Genomic DNA, 17,548 nt, shown 5'->3' on the forward strand with positions numbered 1-17,548 from the left:
CCCTGGAACACAGGGCTAAGCGCTGCCTTCAAAGGCGAGGTAGGAGAGGAATGTTTTCAAGTCTCGCCCGCCTTTCAGCGCCTGTTCAGCTTGAGTGGACAATAGCCACAGCCTGCCCGAACGTCCTGCCGAGCACCGAGTTTGACTGGAGTGTAGCAAACGCTTGCCAGTTCTCTGAGGGGGAAGAGGCCATTGCTGTGGTGTGAACGGCCTTCACTGGCACTCGCTGGGAGCGCAGTGCTCTCTGGGCAGGCAGGATAGTTCCTATCGGAGAAGCATTTGAACAGACGCCTGCCCTGGTATACGTGCTACATCCGCACATCGAGTGTACCTTTCCTACGCTCCAGGCACCAACACGGTGCACAGAACTCCTCTTGATGGTGAGCAACAAGACGCAACATTTCTTCTAGGAGGCTCGTGCGGGACGAGGCCTCTTGAGGATGTGGACCCTCGAATCCCGTCGAAACCACTGGGATTGATTGCCACGTTATGTTAGCGACACAATGAGAGCATTTCAGCTTCATGGAACCACGCACGTTCAGTGCGACATGAGAGAAGAAAACACAGATGCTGCCTTGACAGGGTTAGAGTGAATTTGCCTCTGTCCCCCCCCGCCGACACATAACCTGCCCAGAGCCAGCACAGCTTCACGTCCCGAGGAACATTACTGCTGTGTGCTAGAATACATGAAAGGAAACCTGCAGACGCTGGGAGACTCTGAGCTGTACGCGGCTTGAGAAAGCTTCTAGACCCTTCAGGGCTCAGCGTGGCACTTCTGGAGCGTGAGACACCACGTTTCCTCATGGAAACCTAGTGTTACGTTTTGGGGACTTGATGCACAACCGCCTCCAGCCGCTTAGCTGGATGGCCTTGTCCAGAAGCGACAGTTGCCAGAGAGTTCTTTCCCAGGAGCTCGTGAGACAGCATATCATGCAGAAACGCAGAGAAGGAGACCAGCCTTTCCCCGTGATTTCAGAGGTTCGCTCCTCTGCCTTTGAGCCTTTGAACACAAAGATCCAGTCAGCTCCCGATGATAACTTAGAACTGTACTCTTGACGGTCTCTCTGCCATCAGCCCCCTGCTCAGCTACCGTCTCCTCGGTGCATTCAGTGAAGTACCATAAAATCTGCAGCCTGCCGCACCATGTTGTTCAGGAAGGGCACATTTCCTCTTCGTAAAGAAATCTTTTCTTGCAGCCTGCCTGGCTCGAGCTCCTATTCCTCTTCAGAAGCCCGAGTTTGGCATAGCACTGAAATGACCCCTTCCCTCAAGGCCGGACACATCTCCTAGAGAATATACTCCACGTAGGCCCATTCATTACCTCTTGCCTCCTATGAAACACAAAGGAGTTGTAGCTTGATGGGAGGAAACAGTGGCCTCCTGCTCCGTCTATGACTATCCCGTTTCCCAAGGCCCCGTGAAAGGCTCTTGCTTTCAAGGGTGTAGAGTCTATCGACGGGCACCAAGCACCGCCAAAAGAGGAGAAATCAGAGCTAGAGAACGTGCTCCTGAGAAACACGCACACTTACCGCACGAAAAGCAGGCCTCTTCGTGGAGTCTGAAATCCCTCCCTGCTCAGCGTTTCTCCGTGGGGCAGAGCGCTCACCGCTGCCTCCATGCACAGCTAGGAAAAGTAGGTGTGCAGGTGTCACCTGCCTTTCAGCGCCTGTCCAAATTGTGCGGACAATAGCCACACCTGCCTGAATGTTCTGCAGAAAACCGAGTGTTACTGGAGTGTAGCAAACGCTTCCGTCTTCACTCAGGGTAAAGAGGCCATTGCTGTGGTGTGGACGGCCTTCATCCCCACTCTTTTGGAGCACAATGCCCTCTGAGCAGGCTGGAAACTGCCTGTAGGAGAAGCAGTTGAACAGACGTCCGCCCCGGTATACGGAACTGCAGCCACACCTCGAGTGTATCTTACGCTCCAGGAACCAACGCGGTGCCCAGAACTCCTTTCTGATGCTAAGAAGCAAGAGGCAACAGTTCCTCTGGAGACCCGTGCGTGGTGAGGCCTCCTGAGATTTGGTGCCTTCCAGTCCCGTTGACACCCCATCGATTGATTGCCATGTGATGGTAGCGACACAAAGACTGCCTTTACAAGTGCATGGAACCACGTTCAGTGGGCCGTGAGCCGAGAAGCACTAATGCTACACTGACAGGGCTAGGATGAAATGCCTCTGACCCCCTCCAAAAAGTAACTTTCCAAGAGGCAGCACACGGTCACATCCCCAGAACAACCCTGCCGTGTGCTAGGATACATTACAGGAAATCCGGAGACTCTGGGAGACGCTGAGCTCCACACGGCTTGAAAAAGCTTATAGCCTCTTTTCGGGGGTCAGTGTGGCACTTCTGGACAGTGAGACACCAGGTCTCCTAATGGAACCCTGGTGTTACATTACTGGGACGTAAGGCACAACATTAATCAGCCGCTTGGGTTACGGGCCTTGTCCAGAAGCAACGGTTGCCAAAGATTTCTTTGCTTTGAGCCCGTGAGACAGCATATCATGTAGGACCGCAGAGAAGGAGACCTGCCGCTCTCTGGTTTTGAAGAAGAGGTGAGCTTTTCTACTAAGCCTTGGAGCACAAAGATCCAGCCAAGTCCCAACGACAGGTTAGAAGGTTACTGTTGCAGGTCTCTCGGCGCTTAGCCCACTGTTCGGCTACAGTCTGTAAAGTGCATTCAGGGAAGAACAAGAAACTCTACAACGTCCCGCATCTTGCTGGGAAGGAACAACACAGCCTCTCCTCGGTGAACACGTCCTTTCTTGCAGACTGCCAGGCTGGGACTCCTATTCCGTTTCAGCACTCCGAGTTTGGCCTAGCACGGAAATGACCCCTTCCCTCAACGCCCTACACATCTCTTAAGGACTATAACCCCCGTGTGCCCATTCGTTATATCTCGCCCCCTATGAAACACAGAAGAGCTGTGGCTGGATGGTAGGAGGCAGTGGCCGTAGTGTCCTTAAGGGATAAGTATCCCGTGCCAAAGGCCCCGTGAAAATCTCTCGCTTTCGGGAGCCTAGGGCATACCAAGGGCTGCCAAACACAGCTAAAGGAGGCGAAAGAAGAGAAGCAGAACTTGCTCCTGAGACTCTCGTACATATACTGACCCCAAAGCATGCCTCTTCGTGGAGACCGAAGGCCTCCCCAGCTCAGATTTAGGGCCCTGGAACACAGGGCTAAGCGCTGCCTTCAAAGGAGAGGTAGGAAAGGAATGTTTTCAAGTCTCGCCCGCCTTTCAGCGCCTGTTCAGCTTGAGTGGACAATAGCCACAGCCTGCCCGAACGTCCTGCCGAGCACCGAGTTTGACTGGAGTGTAGCAAACGCTTGCCAGTTCTCTGAGGGGGAAGAGGCCATTGCTGTGGTGTGAACGGCCTTCACTGGCACTCGCTGGGAGCGCAGTGCTCTCTGGGCAGGCAGGATAGTTCCTATCGGAGAAGCATTTGAACAGACGCCTGCCCTGGTATACGTGCTACATCCGCACATCGAGTGTACCTTTCCTACGCTCCAGGCACCAACACGGTGCACAGAACTCCTCTTGATGGTGAGCAACAAGACGCAACATTTCTTCTAGGAGGCTCGTGCGGGACGAGGCCTCTTGAGGATGTGGACCCTCGAATCCCGTCGAAACCACTGGGATTGATTGCCACGTTATGTTAGCGACACAATGAGAGCATTTCAGCTTCATGGAACCACGCACGTTCAGTGCGACATGAGAGAAGAAAACACAGATGCTGCCTTGACAGGGTTAGAGTGAATTTGCCTCTGTCCCCCCCCGCCGACACATAACCTGCCCAGAGCCAGCACAGCTTCACGTCCCGAGGAACATTACTGCTGTGTGCTAGAATACATGAAAGGAAACCTGCGGACGCTGGGAGACTCTGAGCTGTACGCGGCTTGAGAAAGCTTCTAGACCCTTCAGGGCTCGGCGTGGCACTTCTGGAGCGTGAGACACCACGTTTCCTCATGGAAACCTAGTGTTACGTTTCGGGGACTTGATGCACAACCGCTTCCAGCCGCTTAGCTGGATGGCCTTGGCCAGAAGCGACAGTTGCCAGAGAGTTCTTTCCCAGGAGCTCGTGAGACAGCATATCATGCAGAAACGCAGAGAAGGAGACCAGCCTTTCCCCGTGTTTTGAGAGGTTCACTCCTCTGCCTTTGAGCCTTTGAACAAAAAGATCCAGTCAGCTCCCGATGATAACTTAGAACTGTACTCTTGACGGTCTCTCTGCCATCAGCCCCCTGCTCAGCTACCGTCTCCTCGGTGCATTCAGTGAAGTACCATAAAATCTGCAGCCTGCCGCACCATGTTGTTCAGGAAGGGCACATTTCCTCTTCGTAAAGAAATCTTTTCTTGCAGCCTGCCTGGCTCGAGCTCCCATTCCTCTTCAGAAGCCCGAGTTTGGCATAGGACTGAAATAACCCCTTCCCTCAAGGCCGGACACATCTCCTAGAGAATATACTCCACGTAGCCCCATTCATTACCTCTTGCCTCCTATGAAACACAAAGGAGTTGTAGCTTGATGGGAGGAAACAGTGGCCTCCTGCTCCGTCTATGACTATCCCGTTTCCCAAGGCCCCGTGAAAGGCTCTTGCTTTCAAGGGTGTAGAGTCTATCGACGGGCACCAAGCACCGCCAAAAGAGGAGAAATCAGAGCTAGAGAACGTGCTCCTGAGAAACACGCACACTTACCGCACGAAAAGCAGGCCTCTTCGTGGAGTCTGAAATCCCTCCCTGCTCAGCGTTTCTCCGTGGGGCAGAGCGCTCACCGCTGCCTCCATGCACAGCTAGGAAAAGTAGGTGTGCAGGTGTCACCTGCCTTTCAGCGCCTGTCCAAATTGTGCGGACAATAGCCACACCTGCCTGAACGTTCTGCAGAAAACCGAGTGTTACTGGAGTGTAGCAAACGCTTCCGTCTTCACTCAGGGTAAAGAGGCCATTGCTGTGGTGTGGACGGCCTTCATCCCCACTCTTTTGGAGCACAATGCCCTCTGAGCAGGCTGGAAACTGCCTGTAGGAGAAGCAGTTGAACAGACGTCCGCCCCGGTATACGGAACTGCAGCCACACCTCGAGTGTATCTTACGCTCCAGGAACCAACGCGGTGCCCAGAACTCCTTTCTGATGCTAAGAAGCAAGAGGCAACAATTCCTCTGGAGACCCGTGCGTGGTGAGGCCTCCTGAGATTTGGTGCCTTCCAGTCCCGTTGACACCCCATCGATTGATTGCCATGTGATGGTAGCGACACAAAGACTGCCTTTACAAGTGCATGGAACCACGTTCAGTGGGCCGTGAGCCGAGAAGCACTAATGCTACACTGACAGGGCTAGGATGAAATGCCTCTGACCCCCTCCAAAAAGTAACTTTCCAAGAGGCAGCACACGGTCACATCCCCAGAACAACCCTGCCGTGTGCTAGGATACATTACAGGAAATCCGGAGACTCTGGGAGACGCTGAGCTCCACACGGCTTGAAAAAGCTTATAGCCTCTTTTCGGGGGTCAGTGTGGCACTTCTGGACAGTGAGACACCAGGTCTGCTAATGGAACCCTAGTGTTACATTACTGGGACGTAAGGCACAACATTAATCAGCCGCTTGGGTTACGGGCCTTGTCCAGAAGCAACGGTTGCCAAAGATTTCTTTGCTTTGAGCTCGTGAGACAGCATATCATGTAGGACCGCAGAGAAGGAGACCTGCCGCTCTCTGGTTTTGAAGAAGAGGTGAGCTTTTCTACTAAGCCTTGGAGCACAAAGATCCAGCCAAGTCCCAACGACAGGTTAGAAGGTTACTGTTGCAGGTCTCTCGGCGCTTAGCCCACTGTTCGGCTACAGTCTGTAAAGTGCATTCAGGGAAGAACAAGAAACTCTACAACGTCCCGCATCTTGCTGGGAAGGAACAGCACAGCCTCTCCTCGGTGAAGACGTCCTTTCTTGCAGACTGCCAGGCTGGGACTCCTATTCCGTTTCAGCACTCCGAGTTTGGCCTAGCATGGAAATGACCCCTTCCCTCAAAGCCCTACACATCTCTTAAGGACTATAACCCCCGTGTGCCCATTCGTTATATCTCGCCCCCTATGAAACACAGAAGAGCTGTGGCTGGATGGTAGGAGGCAGTGGCCGTAGTGTCCTTAAGGGATAAGTATCCCGTGCCAAAGGCCCCGTGATAATCTCTCGCTTTCGGGAGCCTAGGGCATACCAAGGGCTGCCAAACACAGCTAAAGGAGGCGAAAGAAGAGAAGCAGAACTTGCTCCTGAGACTCTCGTACATATACTGACCCCAAAGCATGCCTCTTCGTGGAGACCGAAGGCCTCCCCAGCTCAGATTTAGGGCCCTGGAACACAGGGCTAAGCGCTGCCTTCAAAGGAGAGGTAGGAAAGGAATGTTTTCAAGTCTCGCCCGCCTTTCAGCGCCTGTTCAGCTTGAGTGGACAATAGCCACAGCCTGCCCGAACGTCCTGCCGAGCACCGAGTTTGACTGGAGTGTAGCAAACGCTTGCCAGTTCTCTGAGGGGGAAGAGGCCATTGCTGTGGTGTGAACGGCCTTCACTGGCACTCGCTGGGAGCGCAGTGCTCTCTGGGCAGGCAGGATAGTTCCTATCGGAGAAGCATTTGAACAGACGCCTGTCCTGGTATACGTGCTACATCCGCACATCGAGTGTACCTTTCTTACGCTACAGGCAACAACACGGTGCACAGAACTCCTCTTGATGGTGAGCAACAAGACGCAACATTTCTTCTAGGAGGCTCGTGCGGGACGAGGCCTCTTGAGGATGTGGACCCTCGAATCCCGTCGAAACCACTGGGATTGATTGCCACGTTATGTTAGCGACACAATGAGAGCATTTCAGCTTCATGGAACCACGCACGTTCAGTGCGACATGAGAGAAGAAAACACAGATGCTGCCTTGACAGGGTTAGAGTGAATTTGCCTCTGTCCCTCCTCGCCCCCCCCGCCCCCCCCGCTGACACATAACCTGCCCAGAGCCAGCACAGCTTCACGTCCCGAGGAACATTACTGCTGTGTGCTAGAATACATGAAAGGAAACCTGCGGACGCTGGGAGGCTCTGAGCTGTACACGGCTTGAGAAAGCTTCTAGACCCTTCAGGGCTCGGCGTGGCACTTCTGGAGCGTGAGACACCACGTTTCCTCATGGAAACCTAGTGTTACGTTTTGGGGACTTGATGCACAACCACCTCCAGCCGCTTAGCTGGATGGCCTTGTCCAGAAGCGACAGTTGCCAGAGAGTTCTTTCCCAGGAGCTCGTGAGACAGCATATCATGCAGAAACGCAGAGAAGGAGACCAGCCTTTCCCCGTGTTTTCAGAGGTTCGCTCCTCTGCCTTTGAGCCTTTGAACACAAAGATCCAGTCAGCTCCTGATGATAACTTAGAACTGTACTCTTGACGGTCTCTCTGCCATCAGCCCCCTGCTCAGCTACCGTCTCCTCGGTGCATTCAGTGAAGTACCATAAAATCTGCAGCCTGCCGCACCATGTTGTTCAGGAAGGGCACATTTCCTCTTCGTAAAGAAATCTTTTCTTGCAGCCTGCCTGGCTCGAGCTCCTATTCCTTTTCAGAAGCCCGAGTTTGGCATAGCACTGAAATGACCCCTTCCCTCAAGGCCGGACACATCTCCTAGAGAATATACTCCACGTAGCCCCATTCATTACCTCTTGCCTCCTATGAAACACAAAGGAGTTGTAGCTTGATGGGAGGAAACAGTGGCCTCCTGCTCCGTCTATGACTATCCCATTTCCCAAGGCCCCGTGAAAGGCTCTTGCTTTCAAGGGTGTAGAGTCTATCGACGGGCAGCAAGCACCGCCAAAAGAGGAGAAATCAGAGCTAGAGAACGTGCTCCTGAGAAACACGCACACTTACCGCACGAAAAGCAGGCCTCTTCGTGGAGTCTGAAATCCCTCCCTGCTCAGCGTTTCTCCGTGGGGCAGAGCGCTCACCGCTGCCTCCATGCACAGCTAGGAAAAGTAGGTGTGCTGGTGTCACCTGCCTTTCAGCGCCTGTCCAAATTGTGCGGACAATAGCCACACCTGCCTGAACGTTCTGCAGAAAACCGAGTGTTACTGGAGTGTAGCAAACGCTTCCGTCTTCACTCAGGGTAAAGAGGCCATTGCTGTGGTGTGGACGGCCTTCATCCCCACTCTTTTGGAGCACAATGCCCTCTGAGCAGGCTGGAAACTGCCTGTAGGAGAAGCAGTTGAACAGACGTCCGCCCCGGTATACGGAACTGCAGCCACACCTCGAGTGTATCTTACGCTCCAGGAACCAACGCGGTGCCCAGAACTCCTTTCTGATGCTAAGAAGCAAGAGGCAACAATTCCTCTGGAGACCCGTGCGTGGTGAGGCCTCCTGAGATTTGGTGCCTTCCAGTCCCGTTGACACCCCATCGATTGATTGCCATGTGATGGTAGCGACACAAAGACTGCCTTTACAAGTGCATGGAACCACGTTCAGTGGGCCGTGAGCCGAGAAGCACTAATGCTACACTGACAGGGCTAGGATGAAATGCCTCTGACCCCCTCCAAAAAGTAACTTTCCAAGAGGCAGCACACGGTCACATCCCCAGAACAACCCTGCAGTGTGCTAGGATACATTACAGGAAATCCGGAGACTCTGGGAGACGCTGAGCTCCACACGGCTTGAAAAAGCTTATAGCCTCTTTTCGGGGGTCAGTGTGGCACTTCTGGACAGTGAGACACCAGGTCTCCTAACGGAACCCTGGTGTTACATTACTGGGACTAAGGCACAACATTAATCAGCCGCTTGGGTTACGGGCCTTGTCCAGAAGCAACGGTTGCCAAAGATTTCTTTGCTTTGAGCTCGTGAGACAGCATATCATGTAGGACCGCAGAGAAGGAGACCTGCCGCTCTCTGGTTTTGAAGAAGAGGTGAGCTTTTCTACTAAGCCTTGGAGCACAAAGATCCAGCCAAGTCCCAACGACAGGTTAGAAGGTTACTGTTGCAGGTCTCTCGGCGCTTAGCCCACTGTTCGGCTACAGTCTGTAAAGTGCATTCAGGGAAGAACAAGAAACTCTACAACGTCCCGCATCTTGCTGGGAAGGAACAACACAGCCTCTCCTCGGTGAACACGTCCTTTCTTGCAGACTGCCAGGCTGGGACTCCTATTCCGTTTCAGCACTCCGAGTTTGGCCTAGCACGGAAATGACCCCTTCCCTCAACGCCCTACACATCTCTTAAGGACTATAACCCCCGTGTGCCCATTCGTTATATCTCGCCCCCTATGAAACACAGAAGAGCTGTGGCTGGATGGTAGGAGGCAGTGGCCGTAGTGTCCTTAAGGGATAAGTATCCCGTGCCAAAGGCCCCGTGATAATCTCTCGCTTTCGGGAGCCTAGGGCATACCAAGGGCTGCCAAACACAGCTAAAGGAGGTGAAAGAAGAGAAGCAGAACTTGCTCCTGAGACTCTCGTACATATACTGACCCCAAAGCATGCCTCTTCGTGGAGACCGAAGGCCTCCCCAGCTCAGATTTAGGGCCCTGGAACACAGGGCTAAGCGCTGCCTTCAAAGGAGAGGTAGGAAAGGAATGTTTTCAAGTCTCGCCCGCCTTTCAGCGCCTGTTCAGCTTGAGTGGACAATAGCCACAGCCTGCCCGAACGTCCTGCCGAGCACCGAGTTTGACTGGAGTGTAGCAAACGCTTGCCAGTTCTCTGAGGGGGAAGAGGCCATTGCTGTGGTGTGAACGGCCTTCACTGGCACTCGCTGGGAGCGCAGTGCTCTCTGGGCAGGCAGGATAGTTCCTATCGGAGAAGCATTTGAACAGACGCCTGCCCTGGTATACGTGCTACATCCGCACATCGAGTGTACCTTTCCTACGCTCCAGGCACCAACACGGTGCACAGAACTCCTCTTGATGGTGAGCAACAAGACGCAACATTTCTTCTAGGAGGCTCGTGCGGGACGAGGCCTCTTGAGGATGTGGACCCTCGAATCCCGTCGAAACCACTGGGATTGATTGCCACGTTATGTTAGCGACACAATGAGAGCATTTCAGCTTCATGGAACCACGCACGTTCAGTGCGACATGAGAGAAGAAAACACAGATGCTGCCTTGACAGGGTTAGAGTGAATTTGCCTCTGTCCCTCCCCGCCCCCCACCCCCCCCCCGCCGACACATAACCTGCCCAGAGCCAGCACAGCTTCACGTCCCGAGGAACATTACTGCTGTGTGCTAGAATACATGAAAGGAAACCTGCGGACGCTGGGAGACTCTGAGCTGTACGCGGCTTGAGAAAGCTTCTACACCCTTCAGGGCTCGGCGTGGCACCTCTGGAGCATGAGACACCACGTTTCCTCATGGAAACCTAGTGTTACGTTTCGGGGACTTGATGCACAACCGCCTGGAGCCGCTTAGCTGGATGGCCTTGTCCAGAAGCGACAGTTGCCAGAGAGTTCTTTCCCAGGAGCTCGTGAGACAGCATATCATGCAGAAACGCAGAGAAGGAGACCAGCCTTTCCCCGTGTTTTCAGAGGTTCGCTCCTCTGCCTTTGAGCCTTTGAACACAAAGATCCAGTCAGCTCCCGATGATAACTTAGAACTGTACTCTTGACGGTCTCTCTGCCATCAGCCCCCTGCTCAGCTACCGTCTCCTCGGTGCATTCAGTGAAGTACCATAAAATCTGCAGCCTGCCGCACCATGTTGTTCAGGAAGGGCACATTTCCTCTTCGTAAAGAAATCTTTTCTTTGCAGCCTGCCTGGCTCGAGCTCCTATTCCTCTTCAGAAGCCCGAGTTTGGCATAGCACTGAAATGACCCCTTCCCTCAAGGCCGGACACATCTCCTAGAGAATATACTCCACGTAGGCCCATTCATTACCTCTTGCCTCCTATGAAACACAAAGAAGTTGTAGCTTGATGGGAGGAAACAGTGGCCTCCTGCTCCGTCTATGACTATCCCGTTTCCCAAGGCCCCGTGAAAGGCTCTTGCTTTCAAGGGTGTAGAGTCTATCGACGGGCACCAAGCACCGTCAAAAGAGGAGAAATCAGAGCTAGAGAACGTGCTCCTGAGAAACACGCACACTTACCGCACGAAAAGCAGGCCTCTTCGTGGAGTCTGAAATCCCTCCCTGCTCAGCGTTTCTCCGTGGGGCAGAGCGCTCACCGCTGCCTCCATGCACAGCTAGGAAAAGTAGGTGTGCAGGTGTCACCTGCCTTTCAGCGCCTGTCCAAATTGTGCGGACAATAGCCACACCTGCCTGAACGTTCTGCAGAAAACCGAGTGTTACTGGAGTGTAGCAAACGCTTCCGTCTTCACTCAGGGTAAAGAGGCCATTGCTGTGGTGTGGACGGCCTTCATCCCCACTCTTTTGGAGCACAATGCCCTCTGAGCAGGCTGGAAACTGCCTGTAGGAGAAGCAGTTGAACAGACGTCCGCCCCGGTATACGGAACTGCAGCCACACCTCGAGTGTATCTTACGCTCCAGGAACCAACGCGGTGCCCAGAACTCCTTTCTGATGCTAAGAAGCAAGAGGCAACAATTCCTCTGGAGACCCGTGCGTGGTGAGGCCTCCTGAGATTTGGTGCCTTCCAGTCCCGTTGACACCCCATCGATTGATTGCCATGTGATGGTAGCGACACAAAGACTGCCTTTACAAGTGCATGGAACCACGTTCAGTGGGCCGTGAGCCGAGAAGCACTAATGCTACACTGACAGGGCTAGGATGAAATGCCTCTGACCCCCTCCAAAAAGTAACTTTCCAAGAGGCAGCACACGGTCACATCCCCAGAACAACCCTGCCGTGTGCTAGGATACATTACAGGAAATCCGGAGACTCTGGGAGACGCTGAGCTCCACACGGCTTGAAAAAGCTTATAGCCTCTTTTCGGGGGTCAGTGTGGCACTTCTGGACAGTGAGACACCAGGTCTCCTAATGGAACCCTGGTGTTACATTACTGGGACGTAAGGCACAACATTAATCAGCCGCTTGGGTTACGGGCCTTGTCCAGAAGCAACGGTTGCCAAAGATTTCTTTGCTTTGAGCCCGTGAGACAGCATATCATGTAGGACCGCAGAGAAGGAGACCTGCCGCTCTCTGGTTTTGAAGAAGAGGTGAGCTTTTCTACTAAGCCTTGGAGCACAAAGATCCAGCCAAGTCCCAACGACAGGTTAGAAGGTTACTGTTGCAGGTCTCTCGGCGCTTAGCCCACTGTTCGGCTACAGTCTGTAAAGTGCATTCAGGGAAGAACAAGAAACTCTACAACGTCCCGCATCTTGCTGGGAAGGAACAGCACAGCCTCTCCTCGGTGAAGACGTCCTTTCTTGCAGACTGCCTGGCTGGGACTCCTATTCCGTTTCAGCACTCCGAGTTTGGCCTAGCACGGAAATGACCCCTTCCCTCAACGCCCTACACATCTCTTAAGGACTATAACCCCCGTGTGCCCATTCGTTATATCTCGCCCCCTATGAAACACAGAAGAGCTGTGGCTGGATGGTAGGAGGCAGTGGCCGTAGTGTCCTTAAGGGATAAGTATCCCGTGCCAAAGGCCCCGTGATAATCTCTCGCTTTCGGGAGCCTAGGGCATACCAAGGGCTGCCAAACACAGCTAAAGGAGGCGAAAGAAGAGAAGCAGAACTTGCTCCTGAGACTCTCGTACATATACTGACCCCAAAGCATGCCTCTTCGTGGAGACCGAAGGCCTCCCCAGCTCAGATTTAGGGCCCTGGAACACAGGGCTAAGCGCTGCCTTCAAAGGAGAGGTAGGAAAGGAATGTTTTCAAGTCTCGCCCGCCTTTCAGCGCCTGTTCAGCTTGAGTGGACAATAGCCACAGCCTGCCCGAACGTCCTGCCGAGCACCGAGTTTGACTGGAGTGTAGCAAACGCTTGCCAGTTCTCTGAGGGGGAAGAGGCCATTGCTGTGGTGTGAACGGCCTTCACTGGCACTCGCTGGGAGCGCAGTGCTCTCTGGGCAGGCAGGATAGTTCCTATCGGAGAAGCATTTGAACAGACGCCTGCCCTGGTATACGTGCTACATCCGCACATCGAGTGTACCTTTCCTACGCTCCAGGCACCAACACGGTGCACAGAACTCCTCTTGATGGTGAGCAACAAGACGCAACATTTCTTCTAGGAGGCTCGTGCGGGACGAGGCCTCTTGAGGATGTGGACCCTCGAATCCCGTCGAAACCACTGGGATTGATTGCCACGTTATGTTAGCGACACAATGAGAGCATTTCAGCTTCATGGAACCACGCACGTTCAGTGCGACATGAGAGAAGAAAACACAGATGCTGCCTTGACAGGGTTACAGTGAATTTGCCTCTGTCCCTCCCCGCCCCCCCACCCCCCCCCGCCGACACATAACCTGCCCAGAGCCAGCACAGCTTCACGTCCCGAGGAACATTACTGCTGTGTGCTAGAATACATGAAAGGAAACCTGCGGACGCTGGGAGACTCTGAGCTGTACGCGGCTTGAGAAAGCTTCTAGACCCTTCAGGGCTCGGCGTGGCACCTCTGGAGCGTGAGACACCACGTTTCCTCATGGAAACCTAGTGTTACGTTTCGGGGACTTGATGCACAACCGCCTGCAGCCGCTTAGCTGGATGGCCTTGTCCAGAAGCGACAGTTGCCAGAGAGTTCTTTCCCAGGAGCTCGTGAGACAGCATATCATGCAGAAACGCAGAGAAGGAGACCAGCCTTTCCCCGTGTTTTCAGAGGTTCACTCCTCTGCCTTTGAGCCTTTGAACACAAAGATCCAGTCAGCTCCCGATGATAACTTAGAACTGTACTCTTGACGGTCTCTCTGCCATCAGCCCCCTGCTCAGCTACCGTCTCCTCGGTGCATTCAGTGAAGTACCATAAAATCTGCAGCCTGCCGCACCATGTTGTTCAGGAAGGGCACATTTCCTCTTCGTAAAGAAATCTTTTCTTGCAGCCAGCCTGGCTCGAGCTCCTATTCCTTTTCAGAAGCCCGAGTTTGGCATAGCACTGAAATGACCCCTTCCCTCAAGGCCGGACACATCTCCTAGAGAATATACTCCACGTAGCCCCATTCATTACCTCTTGCCTCCTATGAAACACAAAGGAGTTGTAGCTTGATGGGAGGAAACAGTGGCCTCCTGCTCCATCTATGACTATCCCGTTTCCCAAGGCCCCGTGAAAGGCTCTTGCTTTCAAGGGTGTAGAGTCTATCGACGGGCAGCAAGCACCGCCAAAAGAGGAGAAATCAGAGCTAGAGAACGTGCTCCTGAGAAACACGCACACTTACCGCACGAAAAGCAGGCCTCTTCGTGGAGTCTGAAATCCCTCCCTGCTCAGCGTTTCTCCGTGGCGCAGAGCGCTCACTGCTGCCTCCATGCACAGCTAGGAAAAGTAGGTGTGCAGGTGTCACCTGCCTTTCAGCGCCTGTCCAAATTGTGCGGACAATAGCCACACCTGCCTGAACGTTCTGCAGAAAACCGAGTGTTACTGGAGTGTAGCAAACGCTTCCGTCTTCACTCAGGGTAAAGAGGCCATTGCTGTGGTGTGGACGGCCTTCATCCCCACTCTTTTGGAGCACAATGCCCTCTGAGCAGGCTGGAAACTGCCTGTAGGAGAAGCAGTTGAACAGACGTCCGCCCCGGTATACGGAACTGCAGCCACACCTCGAGTGTATCTTACGCTCCAGGAACCAACGCGGTGCCCAGAACTCCTTTCTGATGCTAAGAAGCAAGAGGCAACAATTCCTCTGGAGACCCGTGCGTGGTGAGGCCTCCTGAGATTTGGTGCCTTCCAGTCCCGTTGACACCCCATCGATTGATTGCCATGTGATGGTAGCGACACAAAGACTGCCTTTACAAGTGCATGGAACCACGTTCAGTGGGCCGTGAGCCGAGAAGCACTAATGCTACACTGACAGGGCTAGGATGAAATGCCTCTGACCCCCTCCAAAAAGTAACTTTCCAAGAGGCAGCACACGGTCACATCCCCAGAACAACCCTGCCGTGTGCTAGGATACATTACAGGAAATCCGGAGACTCTGGGAGACGCTGAGCTCCACACGGCTTGAAAAAGCTTATAGCCTCTTTTCGGGGGTCAGTGTGGCACTTCTGGACAGTGAGACACCAGGTCTCCTAATGGAACCCTGGTGTTACATTACTGGGACGTAAGGCACAACATTAATCAGCCGCTTGGGTTACGGGCCTTGTCCAGAAGCAACGGTTGCCAAAGATTTCTTTGCTTTGAGCCCGTGAGACAGCATATCATGTAGGACCGCAGAGAAGGAGACCTGCCGCTCTCTGGTTTTGAAGAAGAGGTGAGCTTTTCTACTAAGCCTTGGAGCACAAAGATCCAGCCAAGTCCCAATGACAGGTTAGAAGGTTACTGTTGCAGGTCTCTCGGCGCTTAGCCCACTGTTCGGCTACAGTCTGTAAAGTGCATTCAGGGAAGAACAAGAAACTCTACAACGTCCCGCATCTTGCTGGGAAGGAACAGCACAGCCTCTCCTCGGTGAAGACGTCCTTTCTTGCAGACTGCCTGGCTGGGACTCCTATTCCGTTTCAGCACTCCGAGTTTGGCCTAGCACGGAAATGACCCCTTCCCTCAACGCCCTACACATCTCTTAAGGACTATAACCCCCGTGTGCCCATTCGTTATATCTCGCCCCCTATGAAACACAGAAGAGCTGTGGCTGGATGGTAGGAGGCAGTGGCCGTAGTGTCCTTAAGGGATAAGTATCCCGTGCCAAAGGCCCCGTGATAATCTCTCGCTTTCGGGAGCCTAGGGCATACCAAGGGCTGCCAAACACAGCTAAAGGAGGCGAAAGAAGAGAAGCAGAACTTGCTCCTGAGACTCTCGTACATATACTGACCCCAAAGCATGCCTCTTCGTGGAGACCGAAGGCCTCCCCAGCTCAGATTTAGGGCCCTGGAACACAGGGCTAAGCGCTGCCTTCAAAGGAGAGGTAGGAAAGGAATGTTTTCAAGTCTCGCCCGCCTTTCAGCGCCTGTTCAGCTTGAGTGGACAATAGCCACAGCCTGCCCGAACGTCCTGCCGAGCACCGAGTTTGACTGGAGTGTAGCAAACGCTTGCCAGTTCTCTGAGGGGGAAGAGGCCATTGCTGTGGTGTGAACGGCCTTCACTGGCACTCGCTGGGAGCGCAGTGCTCTCTGGGCAGGCAGGATAGTTCCTATCGGAGAAGCATTTGAACAGACGCCTGCCCTGGTATACGTGCTACATCCGCACATCGAGTGTACCTTTCCTACGCTCCAGGCACCAACACGGTGCACAGAACTCCTCTTGATGGTGAGCAACAAGACGCAACATTTCTTCTAGGAGGCTCGTGCGGGACGAGGCCTCTTGAGGATGTGGACCCTCGAATCCCGTCGAAACCACTGGGATTGATTGCCACGTTATGTTAGCGACACAATGAGAGCATTTCAGCTTCATGGAACCACGCACGTTCAGTGCGACATGAGAGAAGAAAACACAGATGCTGCCTTGACAGGGTTAGAGTGAATTTGCCTCTGTCCCTCCCCGCCCCCCCCACCCCCCCCGCCGACACATAACCTGCCCAGAGCCAGCACAGCTTCACGTCCCGAGGAACATTACTGCTGTGTGCTAGAATACATGAAAGGAAACCTGCGGACGCTGGGAGACTCTGAGCTGTACGCGGCTTGAGAAAGCTTCTAGACCCTTCAGGGCTCGGCGTGGCACCTCTGGAGCGTGAGACACCACGTTTCCTCATGGAAACCTAGTGTTACGTTTCGGGGACTTGATGCACAACCGCCTGCAGCCGCTTAGCTGGATGGCCTTGTCCAGAAGCGACAGTTGCCAGAGAGTTCTTTCCCAGGAGCTCGTGAGACAGCATATCATGCAGAAACGCAGAGAAGGAGACCAGCCTTTCCCCGTGTTTTCAGAGGTTCACTCCTCTGCCTTTGAGCCTTTGAACACAAAGATCCAGTCAGCTCCCGATGATAACTTAGAACTGTACTCTTGACGGTCTCTCTGCCATCAGCCCCCTGCTCAGCTACCGTCTCCTCGGTGCATTCAGTGAAGTACCATAAAATCTGCAGCCTGCCGCACCATGTTGTTCAGGAAGGGCACATTTCCTCTTCGTAAAGAAATCTTTTCTTGCAGCCAGCCTGGCTCGAGCTCCTATTCCTTTTCAGAAGCCCGAGTTTGGCATAGCACTGAAATGACCCCTTCCCTCAAGGCCGGACACATCTCCTAGAGAATATACTCCACGTAGCCCCATTCATTACCTCTTGCCTCCTATGAAACACAAAGGAGTTGTAGCTTGATGGGAGGAAACAGTGGCCTCCTGCTCCATCTATGACTATCCCGTTTCCCAAGGCCCCGTGAAAGGCTCTTGCTTTCAAGGGTGTAGAGTCTATCGACGGGCAGCAAGCACCGCCAAAAGAGGAGAAATCAGAGCTAGAGAACGTGCTCCTGAGAAACACGCACACTTACCGCACGAAAAGCAGGCCTCTTCGTGGAGTCTGAAATCCCTCCCTGCTCAGCGTTTCTCCGTGGCGCAGAGCGCTCACTGCTGCCTCCATGCACAGCTAGGAAAAGTAGGTGTGCAGGTGTCACCTGC

The sequence above is a fragment of the Eubalaena glacialis genome, chromosome 10 (assembly GCF_028564815.1).
Source record: "Eubalaena glacialis isolate mEubGla1 chromosome 10, mEubGla1.1.hap2.+ XY, whole genome shotgun sequence".
Classification (NCBI taxonomy): domain Eukaryota; kingdom Metazoa; phylum Chordata; class Mammalia; order Artiodactyla; family Balaenidae; genus Eubalaena; species Eubalaena glacialis.